This window comes from Triticum aestivum, chromosome 3D, assembly GCF_018294505.1.
Source record: "Triticum aestivum cultivar Chinese Spring chromosome 3D, IWGSC CS RefSeq v2.1, whole genome shotgun sequence".
In the NCBI taxonomy this organism is placed as follows: domain Eukaryota; kingdom Viridiplantae; phylum Streptophyta; class Magnoliopsida; order Poales; family Poaceae; genus Triticum; species Triticum aestivum.
In genome coordinates, this window is record NC_057802.1 from 331,349,019 (window position 1) to 331,358,490 (window position 9,472).

Below are 9,472 nucleotides of genomic sequence, written 5' to 3' on the forward strand. Positions count from 1 at the left end.
TGCTGCTTCCCATTAGGAATCGATTGGCCCAGAATAAAAATTCAGACAACTGACACCTAAATAAAGTGATTTGAGATGAGGGTGCGACCTATCTGGCGGCATGGTGAAGTAGGCAGGTCCAGCTGCCGAGTCGATGAGGCCGGCGCGGTTGGGTGGCCACCGGCGGCAGGGAAATAGCGATGTCGCGACGATCGACGGCTACGGGGAAGCAGCGCCGGGACTCTGGACGGATCCGAAGTTGGAGCCGCTCTAGCCCGTGAACAACGGCGGGGGTGAATCGGCTCCGGTACGGTTCACGCGGCCGTCGTCGAGGCAGCTCCAGCAGCACGGAGTAAGAGGCACACGGCCCAGTGCACGACGACAAATGGACAGCGTCTCCGGCATTAGGGAGGAGGGCGGCTGTGAAATTGGTGCAGTGGGGGGCACCATGGAGGAGGGGCTGAGGTTTCGCGGCTCGGGAGAAGGGAGCTTCCAGGGAGAAGGTGATTTGGCGCCCACGAGGTATGAATGGGGGGGGGGGGAATTGGGAGGGGAGTGGAACCATGTTTTACGGACGCATTTGTCTGAAATGTGAGGGGGAGTTACAGTTCTACCCCTGACTTTAGGCTTCTCGGCTTGGGTCTGTGTACTAAGGGTCGGGGATAGTAGAGTAACTTTGCTTCTCCCCAAATAGTGGGCGGGAGCAATTTCGGGCGAGGAGGGCGTGTTTTGAAATATAGTGGGCGCGAGCGATTTCGGTCGAGGAGAGCGTGTTTTGAAATAGTGGGCGTGAGCTATTTCGGGCAAGGAGAGCGTATTTTGCCAACCATGGTTTATGAATTATTCGGCACATGTCATTTCAGCCAAGGAGAAGGCGCGCTTGGATGAAGTTACGAACCTACCCTCGATGCACAACGGGCCAATTAATGTGTCTCCCACATAGGACGGTAATTTCGCGTCTCCCATTTATTTGCTCGGGCGAATTCCACCGAGCAGAGGATGCTTAACGGTTCATTCAAAATTTGGGAGAACGAGCATCCACGTCTACCTTACCAAGTCGATTCGAATCAAATTTAGAAATATTAGCTTGCCACTTCTTTTTTAGATGGAGAGATGATGCTCGGGAGTAATGTGTTTTTACATGCTCGTTGCTAGCGATTTACTATATGACAAATAGTTGACCCACTCAAAAACGGGAATCAAACCCAAAATGAAATATCTCGATTCAATGAAATAGCTCATTCACCAGGTCAAAATAGTGAACTAAATCCAAAATTGAACACCTCAATCGAATAGCATGTTGTACAGTATTATAGTACTCCATGAACATGTTGAAAGTCAAATTAATGAACTTATTTGATATACGCATATATCCGTTCATGTGTGGATTGCAGACAACATGTTCTCCAATTTAAATATTTGAATGCAAGTTTATATCGAAACATGGCTTATATCAGTCTTTGATGCATAAAACGCGACCTCCCCCTCTCCCGGAATCCTGCTCTCTCTCTCTCGCCGACAATCTTCAATTCTGTCGCACGCATCCAACAAACAAACCTTGTTGGTCCTCTCTCTTTCTCTCCATCTCTCTCTGTCTCTTTGTGTGTGTGGGGGGGGGTGGTCTTTCTAGTTCGCATGCATATATACTCCATCTATAGGTCTCTCTCGCACACTATGTATGATTCTCTAGTCCAAGCTAGATATCTTGGGTGCACTCATCGTACGCACACAAATTCCTTGGCTCGTTGCCCGTAACTCTCTCACGCACCACTCTGTCGTCTCGGAGCTCTTGCCCCTCTCTCTCAAACTCTCCATCTACCTGGGTCACACATACAGATGCATATCTCACTCACACTCGATAGGCCCATCTAAAACTCTATCTCTCTCCCTTGTTCTCTCTCCATCTCACACGCACACACACACACACAATCTCATGCCTAGCTAGCCAAGTATCATGGTCCCTCACTCAATTGTAGGCACACACAGTCCCCCCCATATGTATATGACTAGCTAATCTTAGTCTCCATCACAAACATGTGCATGGTCTATCTCGATTTCTCTCGGGGCATCTTTCTATCACGCACGCACCTCCCTTGATCTCCCACCCATATAGTCCCCTCACGATCTCGAGGGGGTCTCTCTATCACAAACACACCCTCTCGCCCTCCCCATGTGTCCATGTTCTCCATGTGTCCCTCTCGACCTTTGTTCCTTGTTGGCCAGACCTCTATTGGACATGTGCTATAGGGGTGTCTCTCTCCATTGCAAACAATCACACACTAGCTATCTTCGTGTATCTCCTCGCCTCGCTTTTCTATCTCGGAGATGCATGCGTGATATGTTCGCCTAAGAAACGAAAAAACACACACTCTCTCTAATTTATCGTTTGTTGTCACTTTCTCTTTCACACACATACTCTTTTTGCACACTTACTCATTCTCCTTCACACGCACTTGATCCCTCTCGACTTAGGCACTCTCCTCGGTCCATAGCATATTGATTTATTGAAAAGTTAAACATCACAAAGTTTGACCATGTACGTGGAGAAAAACAATTACATCTGGAATGGCAAACATATACCATTAGATTCACCATGAGATGTAGTTTCGTATGATGTATCTTTGGTATTGAAGATATAAATAACATTTGTGTAAACCTGATCAAAGTTGTTAAAGTTTTACATCTAAAAAAATTACATGCACTGCATTATCGAGCGGATGGAATATCTCTTTCCCCCTCTCAGCTATCTGACGCACCACTCAGCCTTATCGGGGCTCCTCAATCTCTCTCAAACTTTATATCTCCCTGGTTCACACATACACATGTCTCGCTCGCGCTATACATATAGACCCATCCAACACTCTCCGCCCTTGTTCTCTCTCTATGTGACACGCACCCCCTAATAAGTACCATAATCCCTCACTCCATCATAGGCGCAAGCACTCCCCCCCTAAGTATGATTATCTCTCACTAGCCATCAGGAACACACGTATTGTCTCCTTCCATCCATACGTCTATCTCGATATCTCTCGGGGTATCTTCTATCGCGCACACACCTTGTCACTCGATCTCCCACCCATGTAGTCCCATCACGATCTCCAGGGGATCTCCCTATGACAAACATACACTCTCTCCTCCCCATGTCTGCATTTTCTCTGTACATCTCTCTCGACCTCTTTCCCTTGTTTGTCAGACCCCTCTTGGCCATGTGCGAGGGGTCTTGCTCTCTCGGTTGCAAACAACCACACACTATCTCCTGACCTTGCTTCCGTTGTCGAAGATGCATGTGTGATATGTTTGCATAAGACACACACGTTTTTCTCGACTTTTATCGAGTGTTGTCCATGTCTCTTTCACACACGCACACAGACTTTTTTCACTCACTCTTTCTATTTCACTCTCTCTCTCTCTCTTTCTAGTTAGGGACTCTCACGTCCATAAGCATATGGAAGTTTTGAAAAGTCAAACCTCAGAAAAGTTTGACCACGTATATGTGGAGAAAAACATTTACATCTGGAAAGATCATTAGATTCATCACAACATGTACTTACTTCATACTATCATTTTGTCGGCGTTCTGGGAACGGGGGTCCCCAGACTTGCCTGCATGCGGCCCGCGGCGTGGCTAAGCCAGCAGGACGTACGGCCCATCTTCATCAACAAGGCATCCAAGACCCTCGCGAGGGTCCAAGCCTCGCGAGGCGAACGACGCAAGACCTCCTCAGGAGTGGCCTAGCCAGGCAGGCTTACGAGGAGCAGAGATATCAAGGCAGGGCAAACCTCACGAGGCTCTCGTGACGTGAGCCATGACGATCGACAACAGGCGGGCGCCAGCACGCGCAGCGTCCTTGTTTCCTCTTTGGTGCTAAGGAGGCCAGCGCAGGCGAGGAGTACCAAGGCATCAGGCAAAGGTTGCTATATCGGTGCAACGAGACCAAGACCAGGAGGACGGAAAGATGGAGGTCATCGTGGAGCCCAGGACGGCGTCACCACCAGAGCCTTTCGCAGGCAAAGACCACTTTTGCCAGGATAGCTTGTACTAGCTGTCCCCCTTCAAATTTGCCCGCCGTTGTTGGCTCCCTTCCCGCTCAATATTTGGGAAGAGGACCAGGGCCTATATAAGTAGAGCTAGCCACCACAGTAGAGGCATCGAGCAGTTCACCCAGCTCTCACCCGCTAAGTCATCAAGAACAAGAACACCTCAACCTCAGGAGGCTGTTCTTCCCTCTGTACTGTTCATCATCAGCCCAAGAGGCAATCCACCACCACCACACTGGAGTAGGGTATTACACCACAACGGTGGCCCGAACCAGTATAAATCCCGCGTCTCTTTGTGTTGTGAGTTCGTCGAGTTCGTCCGTGAAATCTTAGCGAGCTAGGGCGTAGATCGGTAGGAGGGAAAGACTTCGCGCACACCCCTGTGTTCGAACGTTAAGGGTTTGTCGGAACCCCACATCCGACATTTGGCGTGCCAGGTAGGGGTGCGCCGGAGCTCCTCTCCACCAACCTGCGCCCCGCGCCGCCGCGCTTCGCCCCCATGGCAGGCGCCCCGCCATCCACCTCTGCGGCCGACACCAACAGCGGGGCGTCTGGGTACCGAGCCCTAGCCCCCGCTCTACGGCGAGTACGGTGGCCGACCAAGTTCAAGCCAGAGATGCCGCCGCGTTACGACGGCGCGGCAGACCTGACGCCGTTCCTACTGGCGTACGAGGAGGCTGTCCTTGAAGCCGGAGGCGACGACAAGATCATGGCCAGCTGGTTCCCCATGGCCCTCACCGGCGAGCCGCGCGCCTGGCTGCTCAACCTCCCGGGATCCACGGTGGCCTCCTGGGGGAACTCCGCGACCTCTTCACCGCTCGATACGCGGTGCCAGCGCACCATGCAGTCGCGGCCCTGCTGGGCGGCTCTCAAGCACCACCTTCAGACCGCCATGTCAAGCCGTTCCTCCGCCAGATCGGGGCCGCCTCCAAGCGCCCGGGGGCTCCGCCAGGTTAGGCTGCGCCAGAGGCCGACCTCACCTTCGGCTCAGAAGACCACCCCGACTCCACCGCCGGCTCTGGCATGCTCCCAATGCTGTGCACACCCACCATCTGCAACGTGGCTGTCACCAAGACCCTCATCGACGGCGGTGCTGGCCTCAACTTGCTCTCCGTAGAAGCCTTCAGCCTTCTTCACGTACCGCTTGAGCGGCTCGGCCTCAGCAAGCCCTTCTCGGGAGTGGGTGGTGGAGCTGCTCACTCTCTGGGGCAAATCTGCCTCCCCGTCACCTTCGGCACACGTGACAACTACCTCACCGAGCTGGTGGACTTCGACATCGCCCGCATCGGTCTCCCGTACAACGCCATCCTCGGGTACCCGGCTCTCGCTCAGTTCATGGCGGCGACTCACCCGGCCTACAACCTCATGAAGATGCCAGGAAGCAAGGGCGTCCTCACCATCAAGGGGGGCACTAAGGAGGCCGTGACAGCGCTCAGGCTCGCCTTCAAGACCGCGGCAGCAGCACAGCCCGCCGGCGCCGGTACCCCCGAGGCCAAGGAGGCCGCGCCTACCAAGAAGAAGCAGTTGTTCACCCAAGACAAGGCGGAAACCAAGCAGGTGCCGGTCAACGAGGACGGGTCTTCAGGAGCCACCTTTACCATAGGAGCCGGCCTCGACCCGGGACCAGAAGAAGCCTTGGTGAGGTTCTTGCGCGCGAACAAGGAGATATTCGCGTGGGAGCCTAATCAGCTGGTAGGGGTCCCGAGCGAGGTGATCCAGCATCATCTAAGGGTGTGCTCCAATATACGCCCCGTGAAGCAGCGAGCAAGATGGCAGTCCACTGAGAAGCAAGCCTTCATTGTCCAAGAGACTCGCAAGCTGGAGGCGGCGGGTGCCATCCGAGAAGTTCGATATCCCGAATGCCTGGTTAACCCTGTCATAGTGCCGAAGAAAGGCGGAAAGGAACGGATGTGCGTCGACTTCACCAACCTCAACAAAGCCTACCCCCAAGATCCATTCCCACTCCCGCGCATCGACCAGATTGTCGACTCCACCGCCGAGTGTGACCTGCTGTGCTTCCTGGACGTGTTCTCAGGGTATCATCAGATCAAGATGGCGGTGGAAGATGTGGAGAAGACAGCCTTCCTGACACCATGTGGGGTGTGCTGCTACACCTGCATGCCCTTCGGGCTGCGCAACGCGGGCGCGACCTCTCAGCGGTTGATGCACATCGCCCTGGGGCGGCAGCTCGGGAGAAACATAGAGGCCTACGTTGACGACATAGTGGTAAAGTCTCGCGAGGCGAGGACATTGATTCAAGACTTGGAGGAAACCTTCGAGAGCCTGCGCCAGGTGAACTTGAGGCTTAACCCGGAGAAGTGCGTGTTCGGCGTCCCCTCCGGCAAGCTGCTGGGATTCCTCGTATCCCACAGAGGGATCGAGGCGAACCCAGTGAAGATCAAGGCCATCGAGGACATGAGCCCACCACAAACCCTCAAAGAGATGCGGAAGCTAGCGGGGCGGGTGACCGCGTTAGGGCGTTTCATCTCCAAACTAGGAGAGCGCGCCTTACCCTTCTTCAAGCTCATGAAGAAGAAGGGCCCGTTCGAATGGACCCCGGAGGCCGATCAGGCCTTCCGAGACCTCAAGAAATACCTTACCAGCCCCCCGGTGATGGTGGCGCCACGGCCTCTCGAGCCCCTGGTGCTCTACCTAGCCGCCACCCCGTACTCCGCCTGCGCGGCACTGGTGGCGGTTCGAGAGGAGCGCCAAGCCAAGGGCGCGCCGCACCAAGCCGGAGATGGAGTGATGCAGGGTCAGGAAGGCACAGCAAAGGCATCAGCGGTGGAAGACCAAACTCAGCAGGGCAACATCGCAGAAGCTCCTGAGGACAGTCAGGTCTCAGGAACCCCTCCACCTCAGGATATGCCCCGATCTCCCAGGACCCGAGCCTCGACCGTGTGCCAGCCCTCGTCGAGCACCCGGTGTACTTCGTCAGCACCGTACTGCGGGATGCGAGGGCACGCTACCCCATGCCCCAGAAACTCCTGCTCGCACTCCTGGTGGCCTCAAGCAAGCTGCGACACTACTTCCAGGGCCACCCCATCAAGGTCGTCTCAGCCTACCCATTGGAGAGGGTACTCAGGAGCCCTAACTCAGCCAGAAGGGTCACTGAGTGGAACATCGAGTTGCAAGCATTCTAGTTGGAGTTCAGCACTACCAGGGTCATCAAGGGGGCCGCACTCGCTGACTGTGGCAGAATGGACGGATGCCCCGACACTTGAGGAAGGAGAAGACCGGTCCACCTACCTAGGAAGCGAGGCTCCAGACGGATGGGTCATGTATTTCGATGGCGCCTTCGCGCACCAGGGCGTGGGGGCTGGAGCAGTCCTCATCTCGCCCACTCAGGACAAGCTCTACTACGCCGTGCAGCTCAGCTTTCAGCACGGCGAGAAGGTCTCCAACAATATCGTAGAATACGAAGGCCTCATAGCTGGCCTCAAGGCTACGGTGGCTCTAGGGGTGAAGCGCCTCACCGTCAGAGGCGACTCGCAACTCCTCGTCAACTTCTCCAACAAGGTGTACGAGCCGAAGGATGAACATATGGAGGCCTACCTCGCGGAGGTGCGCAAGATGGAGAAGTAGTTCTCGGGCCTGGAGCTGCAGCACGTGCCCCGGGGCACCAAGAAGGAAGCCGACGACATCGCCAGGAGAGCATCCAAGCGGCAACCGCAAGAGCCCGGTGTCTTTGAGGAGCGGCTCTTCAAGCCATCAGCTACGCCACCTCTTTCAAGCACGACTCAGCCTTGGGAGGAGCTCCCACAGCCTCCGGCGACGGGAGCCCCAGCCTGTGGCCCGACCTCAGGAGCTCGGCTGCTCTTGGCGCTCGAGCCCCAGGAGGAATGCTGGACTAAGGAATTCAAGGAGTACCTGACGCACGGGACACTGCCGGAGAAGGAAGAGGACGCGGAGTGCGTGGCCCGGCAAGCCACGGCATATTGTATCCAAGACGGCGAGTTATACAGGAAACGACCGAACAATGTCACGCTGCACTGCATCTCCAGCAATCAAGGAAGGGAGTTTCTGATTGACATACACGGCGGGGACTGCGGACACCACTCGTCGTCAGGGACCCTCATCGGCAAGGTGTTCCGTAGTGGATTCTACTGGCCTACAGCACTCAACGACGCAGCCGAGCTGGTGAAGTCCTGCGAAGCTTGCCAATTCCACTCCAAGCAAATCCATCAGCCTGCTCAGGGCCTCCAAACCATCCCGCTCATATGGTCGTTCGCGGTCTGGGGGCTGGACATCCTAGGCCCGTTCCCTCGGGCGCCGGGGGGCTACCGCTATCTCTACGTCGCCATCGACAAGTTCACCAAGTGGGCGGAAGTGGAAGCTGTCCGTACCATCCCAGCCGGCTCTGCTATCAAGTTCATCAAGGGCCTCGTGAGCCGCTTCGGGGTCCCCAACCGCATCATCATAGATAACGGCTCGCAGTTTACTAGTAACCTTTTCAAAACCTACTGTGCTAACCTTGGAACGCAGATCTGCTACGCTTCAGTAGCGCACCCCAGGAGCAATGGCCAGGCCGAACGCGCCAACGCGGAGGTCCTGAGGGGCCACAAGACCAGGACCTTCAAGAAGAAGCTGGAGGCCTGCGGCAGGGGCTGGCACGATGAGCTCCAGTCCGTGCTGTGGTCCATCCGCACCACCGCCACCAAGCCAACAGGCGAGACTCCATTCTTCCTCGTCTACGGAGCTGAAGCAGTCCCCCCTCACAAGGTCAAGCATCGCTCTGCACGGGTCCTGGCGTTCGACGAAACGCAGCGGGGCGCCACGCGGGGGATGGATCTCGTGCTGGGGGAGGAACGCCGTCGCGAAGCTGCATTAAGGGCGGCAAGGTACCAACAAGCGCTGAGGCGATACCACTGCCGCAACGTCCGCTCCAGGACACTCGAGGTGGGCGACCTTGTCTTGAGGCGGGTCCTCTCTAGGGAAGGGCTCCATAAGCTTTCACCAATGTGGGAGGGCCCGTTCAAGGTTGTCCACATCTCCAGGCCTGGCGCCGTGCGCCTGGAGACACAAGATGGGGTACCTATCCAAAACGCCTGGAACATCCAGCACCTCAGGAAGTTCTACCCATGAAGAAAGGCCCAGAGCCTGTGAAGAAAGGCCTAGAGCCTATGAAGAAGGCCCGGTGCCTATGAAGAATCGCCGCCCGTGACACTCTCACGTAATAATGAGTTGGGGCTGTACACGCCCCGGAGTCTCAGGAGCGCCGGCCTCAGGCCCTGGGGCTCCCGCACACGCCTAGTGGCAGCACTTAGCTCCGCGCTGGTGAGAAGACTTGAAGACTAGATTAGGTGCCGGACGCGGCTTTTCATTTGCTTTCCGTAGTTGGCTCGCTTTTCCTTAATCGAAGTTGGCTTTTGGCGTTCCTTACTGATTTGATTCCCTCGCTTCTCACCGCATTTTCCGGTTCTGGTTTGCTCGTGTTCTCTCTCTCACATACCTCG